Source organism: Nomascus leucogenys, chromosome 17 (genome assembly GCF_006542625.1).
Source record: "Nomascus leucogenys isolate Asia chromosome 17, Asia_NLE_v1, whole genome shotgun sequence".
Lineage (NCBI taxonomy): Eukaryota > Metazoa > Chordata > Mammalia > Primates > Hylobatidae > Nomascus > Nomascus leucogenys.
In genome coordinates, this window is record NC_044397.1 from 85,452,008 (window position 1) to 85,467,087 (window position 15,080).

General features: G+C 44.2%; 1 pseudogene; it reads right to left on the minus strand.

Annotated features, from left to right (window-relative positions):
- Positions 1-378: 378 nt before the first annotated feature.
- Positions 379-5,691, minus strand: LOC100604200 (annotated as a pseudogene).
- Positions 5,692-15,080: the final 9,389 nt, after the last annotated feature.

A 15,080-nucleotide genomic window follows, 5' to 3' on the forward strand; every position in this document is an offset into this window, starting at 1 on the left:
ACCCAGCTGTGGCATAGGCTCCCCAGGGCTCCACAGGATTCCACAGACCCCTCAGGCCAGACCCTGACTTAGTTCTCCAGGGTCTTCTCAAGGTCATGTCCACAGGGAGGGCACGGGGTTCTTGGCTGAGACTGACCTCCCCCTGCTGAGTGCCCCCCATCAGACTGTCCTTCCTCTGCAGTGAATGTCTGCAGGGTCTGGATACAGGAAAGGAATTCTGATCTGTTGAAGTTTGTCTATCCCATATGTGTCCTGCAGTAAATGTTCAAGCCCCAACATGGGACGTAATACAGAAGGATATGCAGGCACAGCCCAGGCCTGACAATCCCATGTATGTGAAGTAGAACTGACCCCCAACAGTCAGACGCTGTGGGAGAATCACTCACGGTATACATGGAACTGGCCAGATACTTCTTCTTTCTCAGGGTTTATCTTTATGGCATGTAGGGTGTAGAATCCTGTGTCCTGGGTGACATTCTGGATCAGCAGGGATGCATTGGGGTATATTGTCTCTTGAATGCTGTGTGCAGGCCCTGAGGGTAGTTATTAGAGTTCCTATTACATATCCTGTAATATGGTGGTTGGTCTCCACCCTTTCCCCTTTGTACCAGTTGTAGCCAATAAGATCCTGGACCAGATTGTGAGTGAGTAGAAGAACCTCCTTCCAACTCTGTGGCATTGGACAGCATGGCTTCAACAGTGAGCCTGGCAGTAGTGGGTGGGTTCCAGAAAGTTAAAACTGAGGCTAAGGTGGGGGAGAGAGCATCAGTCAATATTGGGACCTATGTATTTGGATGGAAAGATGGGGCCCCGGGTTCTGAGGAGGTCTCTTCACCCCCCAGCCCTGGTGTGTGTGTGTGTGTGGGAGAGAGAGTGAGAGAGAGTGTGAGAGTGTGTGTGTGCATGTGTGGGTCCTGCTGAGTCAAGGTCAGCAGCATAACCCCCATTCCCTCAGCACCTCTGACCTTGGCACATCCCAGTTTGGAATCCTCTTCCCCACGAGTCTGCACAAGCCCCCACCTCTTATTGCCCTCAGATCCTGCTCACATCAGGACATCCTTGGGAGACCCTTCCCCTGACACCTCCTCTAGAGACCCTGGGTCTTTTCTTTCTGACCTTTCCCAGCTCTGTTCCCCCCAGGGCTCTTGTCAGCACCTGACCTCACATTCTAGATCTCTTTGGGTGTCTGTCTTCCTCCCCATGAGAGTGTGAGCTCCGTGAGGGTGGGGACTTGTGTGATATTGGTTGCACCCCAGTGCCTGGGACAGGCTGCAGACTCCTGTGGATGAGTTCATGAGTGTTCCCAGGACCCTCCACGGCCTGGGGTTTATTTGGCAATTTCGGAGGTTCGTGGGTAAGGACAATATTTAGTGGCCCTGCTTCTGTTTTTTCTGGAGAGTTACCCTAACATAACATTTTATTGTCATCAGTTTTCAGAATTTATTGATCAGTGATGGTTCACTTGCAGTATGTTAACGGTGGAGATTGTTTCTCCATTAACAGCTTCAGATCATTGAGATTTTCCTGGTGTGATCCTTGTCCCTCTCTGGTGTCCTCTCCTCTGAGGCTCCAACAGAAGCCCTCTGTCCCCCATCAGAGTCCCATCCTCCCTAGGAGATCCCAGTCAGTCTCTGTGCTCCCTCCTCCCACCCACTCCCAAGGAGTCCTCCCCTCACCTGTGAGAAGGAGCCCCTGCCAGGGGATGTGCCCTCTGCAGGGAGGGATGAGGGAAGAGCTTGAGCTCCAGGAACGCTCTTGTCAGGGCTGGTGTGACTGTCGGCTCTGCTGTCCTTCCTCCCTGTGTGCTGAGTCTCCTCCCAGCGCAGGAGCACTTCCCAGGGTCATAGGTGGGGGTGGGCTCTGCTCAGGAAGCCTCTCTGCCCCTCCCCGCTCAGTCCTGCCTTCTTGACCATTCTTTTTTCCTTTCTATCTTCATTTAAATTCCCCAGACTATGCTTTGAGAAGCAAGGTTTATTTGGACTCCTGTCCCTTAACTGGACAAATCACCCTCCCCAGCACTGATCTCTGCTATGTCTTGGCCTTGGGTTTGTCAACACCACACAGAGAGTTCCTGGGGTCCCTAAACCTGGTTTATTGTCTCTATGACAAAGAATCCCCTGGTGTATTCAGGGTCTTCTTAGTGTTCTTAAATGTCTGGGAAGGTTGGATTTCCTCCCAGCAAGGAGGTCACAAAGATGTCTGGGGTCCTAGAAATGGACACATCTAAGGCTAAAGCCCGGGTCTAAGATTCTTACTTGTTCTTTCTGCAGCGCTATGTGACCCTAATTTCCTGGGAGTAACTGAGAATGAAGCTGCATGTTGCTGTAGTATTATGTCATCCAGACCTCAGACATTTTTAGATCGCCTTTATGATTTTCTCTACAGCTTGTACCACATTTATTATTATTTACTTCATACTATTTTTCTTTTTTTAAGATGGGATTTTGCTCTTGTTGTCCAGGCTGGAGTGCAATGGCATGATCTGAGCTCAATGCAACCTCTGCCTTCCGGGTTCAAGTGATTCTCCTGCCTCAGCCTCCGGAGTAGCTGGGATTACAGGCATGCGACACCATACCCAGCTAATTTTTTGTATTTTTAGTAGAGATGGGGTTTCACTATGTTGGCCAGGCTGGTCTTGAACTCCTGACTTCAAGTGATCCACCCGCCTTGGCCTCCCAAAGTGCTGGGATTAGAGGCATGAGCCACTGTGGCCAGCCCATACTATTTTTTTCTAAATAAACTTAGTTTACAAAACATCTTTGTTCTATCAGGGCACGGTGGCTCACACCTGTGATCCCAGCTACTCGAGTGGCTGAGGTGGGAGGATTGCTTGAGGCCAGGAGTTGGAGACAAAACATCCTTGTCTTATGCAATATAATAGTCCATGAAATTACAGATTTGATGTGTGCTTCAATGTTTTTCTAACATGCATTAAAATAAACACATGAATATTAAAATTAAAAAAATAGCTTATGTAACTTTCACCTAAAATCAGTTGGGAAATGCTGATACAGTGACATAAGCGTGCACTTTATATCCAGATAGACCTGGGGTCAACTACTGGCTCCGTCACTTAACTATGTCAACTTGGACAAGTCACTTGGCTTCTGTGATCCTTGATTCCCTGATTTGTGAAAGGAGGATGGTAAAATCCACCTTGCAGAGTTGTTGGGAATAAGTGAGCTGCTGTGGGAGCCCCGTGCCCAGGCAGGTGTTGAGTACATGATGGTTATCATTGTGGTTATTGCTGTGGAATTCTGGTTATTTTCCAGAGCGAGTGTCTATGCTGGAATATTGGGCTTGTGGCTTTCTGCTGACGTGCATGTGTGATGTTACTTTTTCGCTCGTTAGGACTTGTGGTGCATCTGTCTTTATTTTCATGTCACAGTTTTACTATCTATTTGCTCTGCGATTTTTGTCAAGTTGCCTAACTTTTCTGTGCCTCATTTACCTAATTTGTAAAATGTGGGTAACAGTGAACTAGTGTGAGTGTGTATTTCCCAGATCTGACCACTAGAGGGCACAGAAGCACCAGCACCTGCTAACCGTGGGCCTATCAGTGCCGATGGTCTGCAAACATCATTCTCCCATGAAAGGAACCAGGGCTCACTGGAGACATATAGCTGATTCCAGGGCTGGGTCAGGAAAGCCTAGAGGAGCCTGGAGCTTTTTGTGGGGCCAGAAAGTAAGGAACTACACGAAAAATGATGGGGATGTGTCGAAAGTTCACAGATTTCCAAGGAGCTCTCAATGGTCAATTTTGGGACAATATGAACAACATAATAAATAATGATAGTAATGGATTCCAGTTCATAAATACCCATGGATCCATGCTGATATAAATAAATGATTGAATAAATTAAATAAATGAGGGAGCAGAAATAGTTTTTTTCCTGTAGCAGAATTCCAGTTAATAAATGTAGAAAGAGTGGTGGAAGTAGAAAATCACTATTTGGCTCACAACACAGTAATTGTTATTTGTAGGCAAGGATCATCATGGAATATGAAGGGGCCTGGAATGAGGCAGGAGTGAGAACAGGTGGCGTGATTTTGTTTCCCTGAGAGGAGGGAAGAGGCAAGCCATGAGTCAATGCCCTTTGATTTTTGTTTGACAATTCTTCTCTCTGTGTTTTTAAATTATCCCAGCCTGTTGCCTTGTCACAGAGTTGGTTGTGGGCTTTGCTACTGCAGGGGTTATAAAGCACCTGCAGGGGCCAGGGACTGTTCTAGGCAGTGGAGCCTGTGTGTGAATTGAAGGGTCAGGAAGGGCCTAAGCGTGGTCTGATGCAAACCACTGATGTGACTTTCTGGAAAATTCTAAAAATAATCTCTGCCTTCAGGAGGCTCAAGTCTAATGAGGGAGATGACGTCCACTTTATAAAGCCTAGAGATATGAGTGCAGTCATCTCTCAAAGTGGCAGAAGTGCACGGGGGACTCTGAGTTGGGTGGAGCTTGAGCTGGCCTCACAGGGCAGGGTAGGATTTGGGTTGGTGGAGGGCAGAGAGAACGGCTGTGCGGAGCAGGGATGTGTTGTAGGAGAGGCACTGTTTGGAGCTCTTTGTATGGAGACCATTGAGGGTAGGGGCTGTTTGTGTTCATTTTTGTATTCCCTGAACTCATAGAGCCTGGCCCTTTGGGAGTATTCTATAATTGACTGTCGAATGGAATGATCGTTTTGTAACCTGTTAACTGGGCCTGATGTGTTAGGAAATATGCAAAAGTGCAGCCTGTGTCTTAGAAAATACGTGAAAGTGCAGCCTATGAGCAGAAAGAAAATCTTACTGAAAAATGATCCCACGTACACATGGAGCCTGGTGCGGTCGCTTTACTTATGCTGCTGAGTTCTGCATCAGTCCACACTGAGGCCACCGCAGGGGCCGGGAGCTCCTCCTCAGGCCTTCCTCTGGGTACCTCAGTCTCTTTACCCCTCTGTTCTCCCAGGTCCTGCTCCCTGTCAGTTCACTGCATCTGGTTTCCCCTCCATGCACTTGGGATGGGTGTCACATCCTGTCATCACGGGTGGCTTTGGGACCCTCAGGTCCATTGATTAAAACACCTTTAAAACAAATGGACTTTCCTCTTGTTAACATGACAACTTCTTATAACTCATTTCAAGAACATTATTTGTGTCAAGAGTCTCTCTGATGTACAGAGGCTCTCCCTCCCCCAGGAAGGAGGTCAGGGGAATTTGGGAGAAAACACCGTCCTGTCTGGTTACTTATTTCCCTATTCTGCAGTGTACTTGGTAGACATTCAAAAATATTTGTTGACTTTGTCCATGATCCACATGGCTCTCATAGAGTCATTTATTCACACACACATATTCAGTGAGGCTTTGAGTGCCTAGTGTGTGCCTGGTATTTGCTAGATGGTGGATGCTGAGATCAGGTGTGCTGCTGTCTCTCAGGAGCTCTCACTATACACCTGGACCTAGGGCAATCGAGTCCACCTGCCCCACTTTACAGATGTGGAAATTAAAGTGCAGGCAAGTCATAGGACTAGTTCAATGTCACAAGGTCCCTAGCCTCAAAGTTACAGGAGTAAAGCAAGTTTCCTGACTTGCTGGATTTTCTGTTAGTGTGCAGCCGCCTGGCTGCTGCAGGTGCAGACATGGTGAGCTCCAATAGAAGAGAGAGGATGTTCAGAATGAAGTGGGAGCCCTGAGCACCCTGGATTAACCAGGAGGACATGCCGGGTCCAGCTGTGACTGCACAAAGTACCATTGGGAACATTTGCATTCTCTTTTTCACTTTGAGCTTGAAATGAGGAAAACTGATCCCAGAAAACCAAGAGTGGAAGGTATTTCACAGGGCATTGGTGAGATGGGTCAGAAAACCCTGTGTTGATGTCTGTCATGGTGTTTTTCACTGAACAGTAATGGTCTGACTTTAAATGGTTTCCATCTGTAGCCTGGAGCTCTGTGAGGCAGGGACCAGGTGTGATTCACCTTTGTCTCTCCAGTGACAGTACACGGCAGGCTCCGATAAGTATTTTTTTTTTTTTTTTGAGACGGAGTCTCGCTCTGTCGCCCAGGCTGGAGTGCAGTGGTATGATCTCTGCTCACTGCAAGCTCTGCCTCCAGGTTTCACGCCATTCTCCTGCCTCAGCCTCCCGAGTAGCTGGAACTACAGGCGCCCGCCACCACGCCTGGCTAATTTTTTTTGTATTTTTTTAGTAGAGATGGGGTTTCACCGTGTTAGCCAGGATGGTCTCGATCTCCTGACCTCATGGTCTGCCCGCCTCGGCCTCCCAAGGTGCTGGGATTACAGGCGTGAACCACCACACCCGGCCCTCCGATAAATATTTCTTACAACATAAAACAGAATAAAAAGTAGACACCTACACAGGTGTGGGATGACTAAGCAGGAAAAGTCAGCGTCCCCAGATCAGCTGATGTGGCATTTGGCTTCTAGATAGGGGTGAGGTGCCAGGACGGGGGTCCTGTGGCTCTGCTGCTCTGGGGAACACCCCTAGGATTTGGAGTGTCTGCTGTGGTTGCTGCACTTCACTTGACCATGGGAAAGTGACCAGAGGGTGTGGGGCTTCAGGTGACCCTATATGGGAAATGGCTGAGGGAAGATGGGGTGGGTGGCGCATGGGGTAGTCTACCCATATTTGAAGGTCAGTTCTATGAAAAGATGTTAAACTTATTTCAGCCTATGGGGAGAAAGATGAGGATTGGTGAGTGTGAAACAGACACATTTTGACTCAAGATGAAAAAGAACTGTTACAGTAAAGGAAGTTTCCTTGGAAAATTACAAGTTTACTGGCAGAATTCAAGCCAAGGCTGGGTGTCTGAAAATACCTCTTAGAATGATTTTTAAGGTAACAAGGGCAGAGCTTGGCTTGGAATGTAGTTTTCCACTGATATCACATACTAAAAAAATGTCCTTTGCAATGGGACATTGCTCAGTGATGCAGGCTGAGCTCTCTATGACAGTTACTTTCAGTCATGTGGGCAACTGTGATTCTCTCCAGTCTGTGACTTGGACTTCACCAACTAGCTCTGTTCCTGCCCCTGCCAGCCCTATCCCCTCCTTTACCCCAGGAGTTAGGTGCATTAACTGAAGATGGCCACAAGGTGGCAGTGCTGCTTTTTTTTTTCTTTTTCTGAGACGGAGTCTTACTCTGCTGCCCAGGCTGGAGTGCCGTGGTGCCATCTCGGCTCACTGCAACCTCCGCCTCCCGGGTTCAAGCGATTCTCCTGCCTCAGCCTCCCGAGCAGCCGAGTAGCTGGGATTACAGGTGCGTGCCACCACACCCAGCTAGTTTTTTTGTGTTTTTAGTAGAGACAGGGTTTCACCGTGTTAGCCAGGATGATCTTGATCTCCTGACTTTGTGATCCGCCTGCCTCGGCCTTCCAAAGTGCTGGGATGACAGGTGTGAGCCACCGCGCCCGGCCCTCTCTGGTGTTTTCTAAAACCTCTACCTGAATGTGGGCAAACCAAAGAGGCTTTTAGGATTAAGAAAAGGTCACGAATGAGGTGAAAGGTAAACTTCATTATTATTTTTCTGTTGTGAGGTGACATAGTTGAGTGTGAAATAGTTGCAATTTAGAACTGGAAGACACTGGAGAGAAGTGCTTCACAAATCTTTATGTGTTTATGGGTCACCTGAAGATCTTGATTAAATACAGATTCTGATTCTTTTGGTGGGGCCTGAGATTCTCAATTTCTAAGGCGCTTTTGGATGATGTCATTGCTGCTGGTTGGTGGACCACACTTTGAGTAGCAAGGCTTGAGGGTCATTTAGAGATTAATTCTCATTCCATGTGATTTATGGCTGAAGAGAGACCAAACTACAGAGAGAGAATATAACTTGCCTTCCATAGCCATGCCCTCACTGCATGACTTTTTGCATTTAAACCCAGGGCTTCAGCTTCTCCGTCCAATTCTCGTTTCATGCATCACATGGCCCCTACGCTGTTGTTGGTGCCATCTCTTTACCTTAGGAACCCAGAGCCCCATTTCCACCACCCACTGATCTTGGCTCAAGGTTTCACTTTGATTGGTTCTGCCCTTACTCAAAACCTTGAGGGGCTCTTCTATAATCACAAGATCAAATTTGAACCTCTGTGTCTACTGTTCATGCCTCTACAACATGTGATTCCCCCTTTAGCAAGCTTACATAACTTCCCTGTTTTTTTAACTGACTCTTTCTGCTCTAGCTCTCCCTGCTCCTTCCTGTTCCCTACACATACTTCGTTCAGGTCTCTCAATGTTAGTGGTGGTTACATGGTTTCTGGTGTTAGACTCACCGAGTTTCTAATTCCATATCCACCACCGACCTTGGCAAGTTACTTGCCCTTTCTGAGGATGAGCATCCTTCTCTGAAATAATTTCATGTATCGACTGAGAGATTAAATAAAGTAACATTTGCAAGCCCACTTTCCTTGTCATTCCTCGGACCCTCTTTAAAACTAGCATCTACACAGGGTAGGGAGCATCACACACCGGGGCCTGTCGTGGGGTGGAGGGAGGGGGGAGGGATAGCACTAGGAGATACACCTAATGTAAATGACGAGTAAATGGAGTGCAACACCAACATGGCACATGTATACATATGTAACAAACCTGCACATTGTGCACATGTACCCTGGAACTTAAAGTATAATTAAAAAAAAAAAACCAAAACCAAAAAAAACTAGCATCTACAGTGGTGCCTGACACCTGGTTCCCTGGCTTATGTTTCTCCATGTCTCTGCTTTCATAAGGCTGAAGCATTCAAGGCCTAACCTGAACCCTGTCTCTTTTGTGAGCATTTCTTTCTTTCTTTCTTTTTCCTTTTTTGTTTTGTTTTGAGACGGAGTCTCATTCTGTCGCCCAGGCTGGAGTGCAGTGGCACAATCTTGGCTCACTGTAACCTCCACCTCCCGGGTTCAAGCAATTCTCCTGCCTCAGCCTCCTGAGTAGCTGGGATTACAGGTGCATGCCACCATGCCCAGCTAATTTTTTTTTTTTTTTTTTGTATTTTAGTAGAGATGGGGTTTCACCATGTTGGTCAGGATGGTCTTGAACTCCTGACCTCAAGTGATCCGCCCGCCTCGGCCTCCCAGTGTTAAGATTATGGGCATGAGCTACGATGCCCGGCCTTATGAGCATTTCTGACCCAACTGATCCCACCATTCTATAAATTGTTTCACCCATGTGTTGGCATTTAATTATGTCCCAGTGAGACCCCATAGGGAGGCTGGAAGAGTACTGGCTGTGTGAGAATTGAAGGTGAATTGAGTGAGCTCCTTTCTTACTACCCCCTGAGTGTTAGAGCTGCCATCTCTTTTTTTTTTTTTTCAGCTATTGCCAGCAGCAGTTCCTCCTGCACCAGCTGCACCAGACCCTGGGCAGGCAAGTGAATACCTCAGGGATTGTTCCTGTCAGGGTCCTTCCTGCCTCTGGGTTTTGGTGAAATTGGCGTTTTCTTTTGCATCTTATCAGATGGCCCTTTTGAGGAGGTTATTGATGATATCCCTTTATGGAAACCCTAAGATAATAACTCCAAGGAAGTTGAGCACGGTATTTTCTAACTTAAACAGCTTGGTGGCAGGAGATGTGTACACTTTCCTATTTCATAAAATTTACAACAGATTCAGAAGAGATTAAGGACAAAGGACCAAATGGGGAGGACAGGTTTGTTTAAGGGAGGTCATGTACTTTCAATCTGGAGTCTATCAATTGTTCATTCAACTCTATGTGGAAGTGTGCATCTTTGCATGTGTGGTCATATATTTGGATCACATGATTCATAATTCTGTCCCTGTCAGTGGCAATTAGGAGCTCATGTCATTCTTACAAGAATAAACTATATGGGTGTGCACTATTACTGAAGCCAGGGCTTCTGATATCTGGAGAGAAAATAGGCCAGGAGGGCTGGTCACTTTACTTAGTGCCCTGCCTTTCTCTCTCTCTCTTTTTGAGATAGAGTCTCACTCTGACACCCAGGCTGGAGTGTAGTGGAGTATAGCTCACTTCAACCTCCACCTCCTGGGCTCAAGTGATCCTCCCATATCAGCCTCCTGATTAGCTGGGACCACAAGCACATGCCATCATGCCCAGCCTATTTTTTGTTTTGTTTATTTGTTTGTCTGTTTTTGTAGAGATGGGGTTTCACCATATTGCCCAGGTTGGTCTCGAACTTCTGGGCTCAAGTGATCTAGCCATTTGGGCCTCTTCCAAATGCTGGGATTACAAGTGTGAGCCACCCTGCCCGGCCCTGCCTTCTCTTTTTATTAGACAGCAGTCTACTCACTTGTCATGTTCCCAGTAAGGGGATTTTTAACCTTCTCGTTTTCCTACCAGGGGTCCATGCCAAAGTCCATATGTGTTTAATTGTGTCTAGAATTGGATGTTCTTTTTGAAAAGAGCAGCCCAATTAATGGCTTCTTAGCTGATTTCCAGGATTCTAATCTTCATTGTCTAAACTTTGGGTTTCCATTCCTGGATACTGGTTAGAGTCACTTGTAGGGCATTTAAAATGTACCAGTGTCTGTGCCTTCCCCAAGTACGTCTGATTGGATTGGTGCATTGTGTGGCCCAGGCATTGGTTGTTTAAGAATGCTTCCAAGGAAAATGGTCATTTTATTGTGGAGGAATTTTAGCCCAGGGCTCAAAGTTAACATCCCATTAATTAGAGATATCGACGTCTTAGGGCATCCTAATATAATGGATGGAGAAGGCACAAAATCACCTCTTTGGTTTTCTTGACCGAAGTGTATAACCTCAGTTTAATCATGAGAAAAAATTAGAAAAATTTAAACTGAGGGTGCCTTTACAAAATAACACGCCAATGCTTTTAAAAAATGTTAAGGTCATGAAGGCAAAAGAAATTCTGAGGAACTGTCCCAGATTAAAGGAGACTGAGAGGACAAAACAATGAGATGCAATGTGTAATTGTATATTGGACCCTGTTCCAGAAAAAGGACATTAGAGGGAAGATAAAGAGGATTTGAATAAGGTCTGCAGATTCATTCATTATATGATGTCAGCGATAATTTATTGATTTTAATGTTTGCACTGTGGTTATCTAAAACAATGTTTGGGGAAGTTGAGTGAAAAGTATATGGGGACTCTATTTTTGGAACATTTTTGAAAGTCTGAAATTATTTCAAAATGAAAAGTTTGAAAAAAAAAGGAGAAGAAATCTAGATATTTCTATTAAGTTACCAGAGTTGAAGACCATTTCCCAAGTTATCTTGCCTAATATTGTGGAGTAATCTTCATGGAAATGCTGTTTGTCACGTTTGTGAGCTTCTCAGAGCTTTCCAGTGACTTCTCTTATCTGTAGGATGGAGTTCCCATAACTTTGACTGCCACTGAGAGCCCTCATAGCCCGGCCCCAATCTACTCCCTTGATTTACATTGAAGGACCTGACCCACATTTTACTTTCTCATTTCCAAACATTTTCTAATTCTTTTCCCTGTTCATATCATACCCTTGCCTGTCTTCTCAGCCTCCTGAGTTGTTCTTTGTCCTAAAGGCCCATTTCAGACTCTGTCTCTTCACTGAAGCCTGTATAGTTATTTCTGTTAGAAGCAGTCATCTTTCCTTTCTTTGAATTCTTGTAGGTACAATGGTGTGGAGTGAAACATGAGTTTTATTTTATTATATTATATTTTAGAAAAAAATCAATTTATTCTGCTCATTAAAAGTTTTTCTTTTAAAAAAAATCTTAAAATTTTGATCGGAGAAGGATTAGAGATTAAATTGTTGATGTTTGAATTTCGTTGTGGTTTACGAAAACTTTTATTTTAGGTTCAGGGTACATGTGCAGCTTTGTTATGTAGGTAAACCTGTGTCACAGGGGTTTGATGTACAAATTATTTCATCACCCAGCTACTAGGCCTAATAGTAGTTGTTTCCTGCTCCTCTTCTTCCTCCCACTCTCCACCCTCTGGTAGGCCCCAGTGTCTGTTGTTCCCCTTTTTATGTCCATGTGTTCTCATCATTTAGCTCCCATTTCTTTTTTAATTTTAATTTAATTTAATTTAATTTTTTTTTTTTTGAGACAGAGTCTCTCTCTATCACCCAGGCTGGAGTGCAGTGGCGCGACCTCGGCTCATTGCAAGCTCCGCCTCCCGGGTTCATGCCATTCTCCTGCCTCAGCCTCTGGAATAGCCCGCCACCGTGCCCGGCTAATTTTTTTGTATTTTTAGTAGAGACGGGGTTTCACTGTGTTAGCCAGGAGGGTCTCAATCTCCTGACCTCATGATCCACCCACCTCAGCCTCCCAAAGTGTTGGGATTACAGGCGTGAGCCACCGCACCTGGCCTTAGCCCCACTTATAAGTGAGAACATGCAGTATTTGTTTTTCTGTTTCTGTGTTAGTTTGCTGAGGATAATGTCCTCTAGCTCCACCCATGTTCCTGCAAAAGAGATGATCACATTATTTTTTATGGCTGCATAGTATTCTGTGGTGTATATGTACCACATTAAAAAAATGCAGTTTTCCATTGAGAGGCATTTCGGTTGATTCTATGTCTTCTCTATTGTGAACAGTGCTGCAGTGAACATTCATGTGCATGTGTCTTTATGATGGAATGATTTATATTCCTCTGGGTATATACCCAGTAATGATATTGCTGGGTCAAATGGTAGTTCTGTTTCTAGCTCTTTGAGGAATTGCCATACTGCTTTCCACAATGATTGGACTAATAATTGACACTCCCAGCAACAGTGTATAAGCACCCCCTTTTCTCCGCAACCTTGCCAGCATGTTACTTTTTTTGACATTTTTTATAATAGCCATTCTGACTGGTGTGAGATGGTATCTCACTGTAGTTTTGATTTGCATTTCTGTAATGATCAGTGATAGTGAGCTTTCTTTCCTATGCTGTTGGCCACATGTATGTCTTCTTTTGAAAAGTGTCTGTTCACCAGGTGGAGTGGCTCACATCTGTAATCCTAGCACTTTGGGAGGCTGAGGTGGGTGGATCACTTGAGGTCAGGAGTTCAAAACCAGCCTGGTCAACATGGTGAAACTCTGTCTTTACTAAAAATACAAAAAAATTAGTTGGGTGTGGTGGCGGGCACCTGTAATCCCAGCTACTTGGGAGGCTGAGGCAGGAGAATTTCTTGAACTTGGGAGGTGGAGGTTGCAGTGAGCTGAGATTGCGCCACTGCACTAAAAAAAAAAAAAAGTGTGTTCATGTCCTTTGCCCACTTTTTAGTGGGTTTTTTTTCTTGTAAATTTGTTTAAGTTCTCTATAGATGCTGGATATTACATTTTAGTCAAATGCATAGTTTGCAAATATGTTTTCCCACTCTGTAAGTTGTCTGTTTACTCTGTTGATAGTGTATTTTGCTGGAAGCATGAGTTTTGGATTCAGAAATATGTGAGTCTGAGTCCTAGTTCCACCTTTTATCAGGTGAGATAAGGGACAAGTTAATTGATGTCTTGGAATAGAGGGATAATAGTGCCTATTTAAAGGGTCATTGTGAGCATTGGATGAGGTACAAACATAAAGGTCCCCAGCATGTAGCAGATTACTTCCTCTTCATTCCTGTAGCTCAGTGGTTCCAAAGGTATTGTGGGTGGTGTGAACTTTCTTATCAAAATTTTCTATAGATCCTTCAACTAGGATGACCTTGAACTGAACTGAATGCTTAGGACTTTAAGAAGTTCAACTGACATTTGGATTTTTGTGAACACAACTCAGTAAATAAGTTATCTGTCAACAGAGGAATGTAACTCAACAGAGGAAGAAGGTAATGACAATGGGATTGTAAATGGGAGAAAGCTGTGATGCCTTCCACATCCATCCCTTTGTTCTCAGTCAGACAATATCAAGGAAGTACAACTTCTAAAATTATGTAAAGGAAAATAAACACCTCAGGACTGCCAAACTCATTACACCAAAGGGATACTTCAGCCTGGAGACTGAGTCATGCAAGACCACCATTTTTTCCCCAAATGAACAACTGTTACTTTACAACCTTGTGTCAAAGCATTGTACATTAGCAAGAGCCCCAGGAGAAGACGAAAAGGCCCTAGGCATATCTGGATGACCTCCCTCACAAATTGTTTTTTTGCTGTCCTCGAACCACATTTGAAGTATATTTGTGGAACAGACTCTTACAAGTAGTCTTAAATATTGACTTCTCATAACTATGGAGATCGTGTCATTGGACTAGGAAAAAAAACCCAGGACTTTAGTTAAAAATAAATGCATTCATGATGATTGCTAACCCAACATTAAGCAGAACAAGAGTTAATTACATGAGGGTAAATTGATACAGGACTAAAATGATTTTTTCATGACCTTTTTTTTTTAAAAACAATTGCTGACTTTTTTAATGTTTTGTTCTCCAGAGTCAAAAAAGCTTTTTTTTTTCTTTTGAGCTTTTTAGCTTACAACAAATTGGGTAAAGTATAATTTTGTGAGCAAAATTTGAAAGATTTATCTTTCTCTCTACCCAATTTCTACAAAAATAAACTGTAGATATTCTTAATTTATGGCAATATAGATATTTGCATAAATTCCATAAGAATTTATTTTCTTTTATAACAGGACACAATTGGAGACATTGGTTATTTTACCGAGGCTTTGAGTGAAATGGTATATTTTCAGATATGACCAGAATGTTTTGAGGAATTGAGATTGACTTTATAGAACTGACAAAAAGCCTCTTGGACAGACTGACCTAGTTACTGTGTCTATGCAGTTTCTATAAAAAGTTAATGATCTGTGGTAAGTAAAGAATGTCACTTTCTGATAGGCCCAGGAACCCCCAAGTTATTTTGAGACCTCAAGAAAAGAGGAATTCACCAAATTCATACAGGTATCTACAGACGCAGATGAATTCCTGGCTCGCATAGCCTTGAGAGGCTTTTGGAAGTCTAATCTGAGATTCCTTATGGAAAAAAAGTCTCAGCAAAGCCAATTTAAAAAGACTCTCTATGGCCAACCACTATTCTTGCCATACTTTATGCAAATAATCAGGCCAGGTATAAGACTAAAACTTATTTTGCAAATACATTTGTCCTACTATGATTTGTCTTTCATAAAAATGGGAGCCTGGAGAGAGAAAAATTTGTGTTTCAAAAGAAAACTTCAGGACAACTGTTATTAAATTCTAGGCTTGT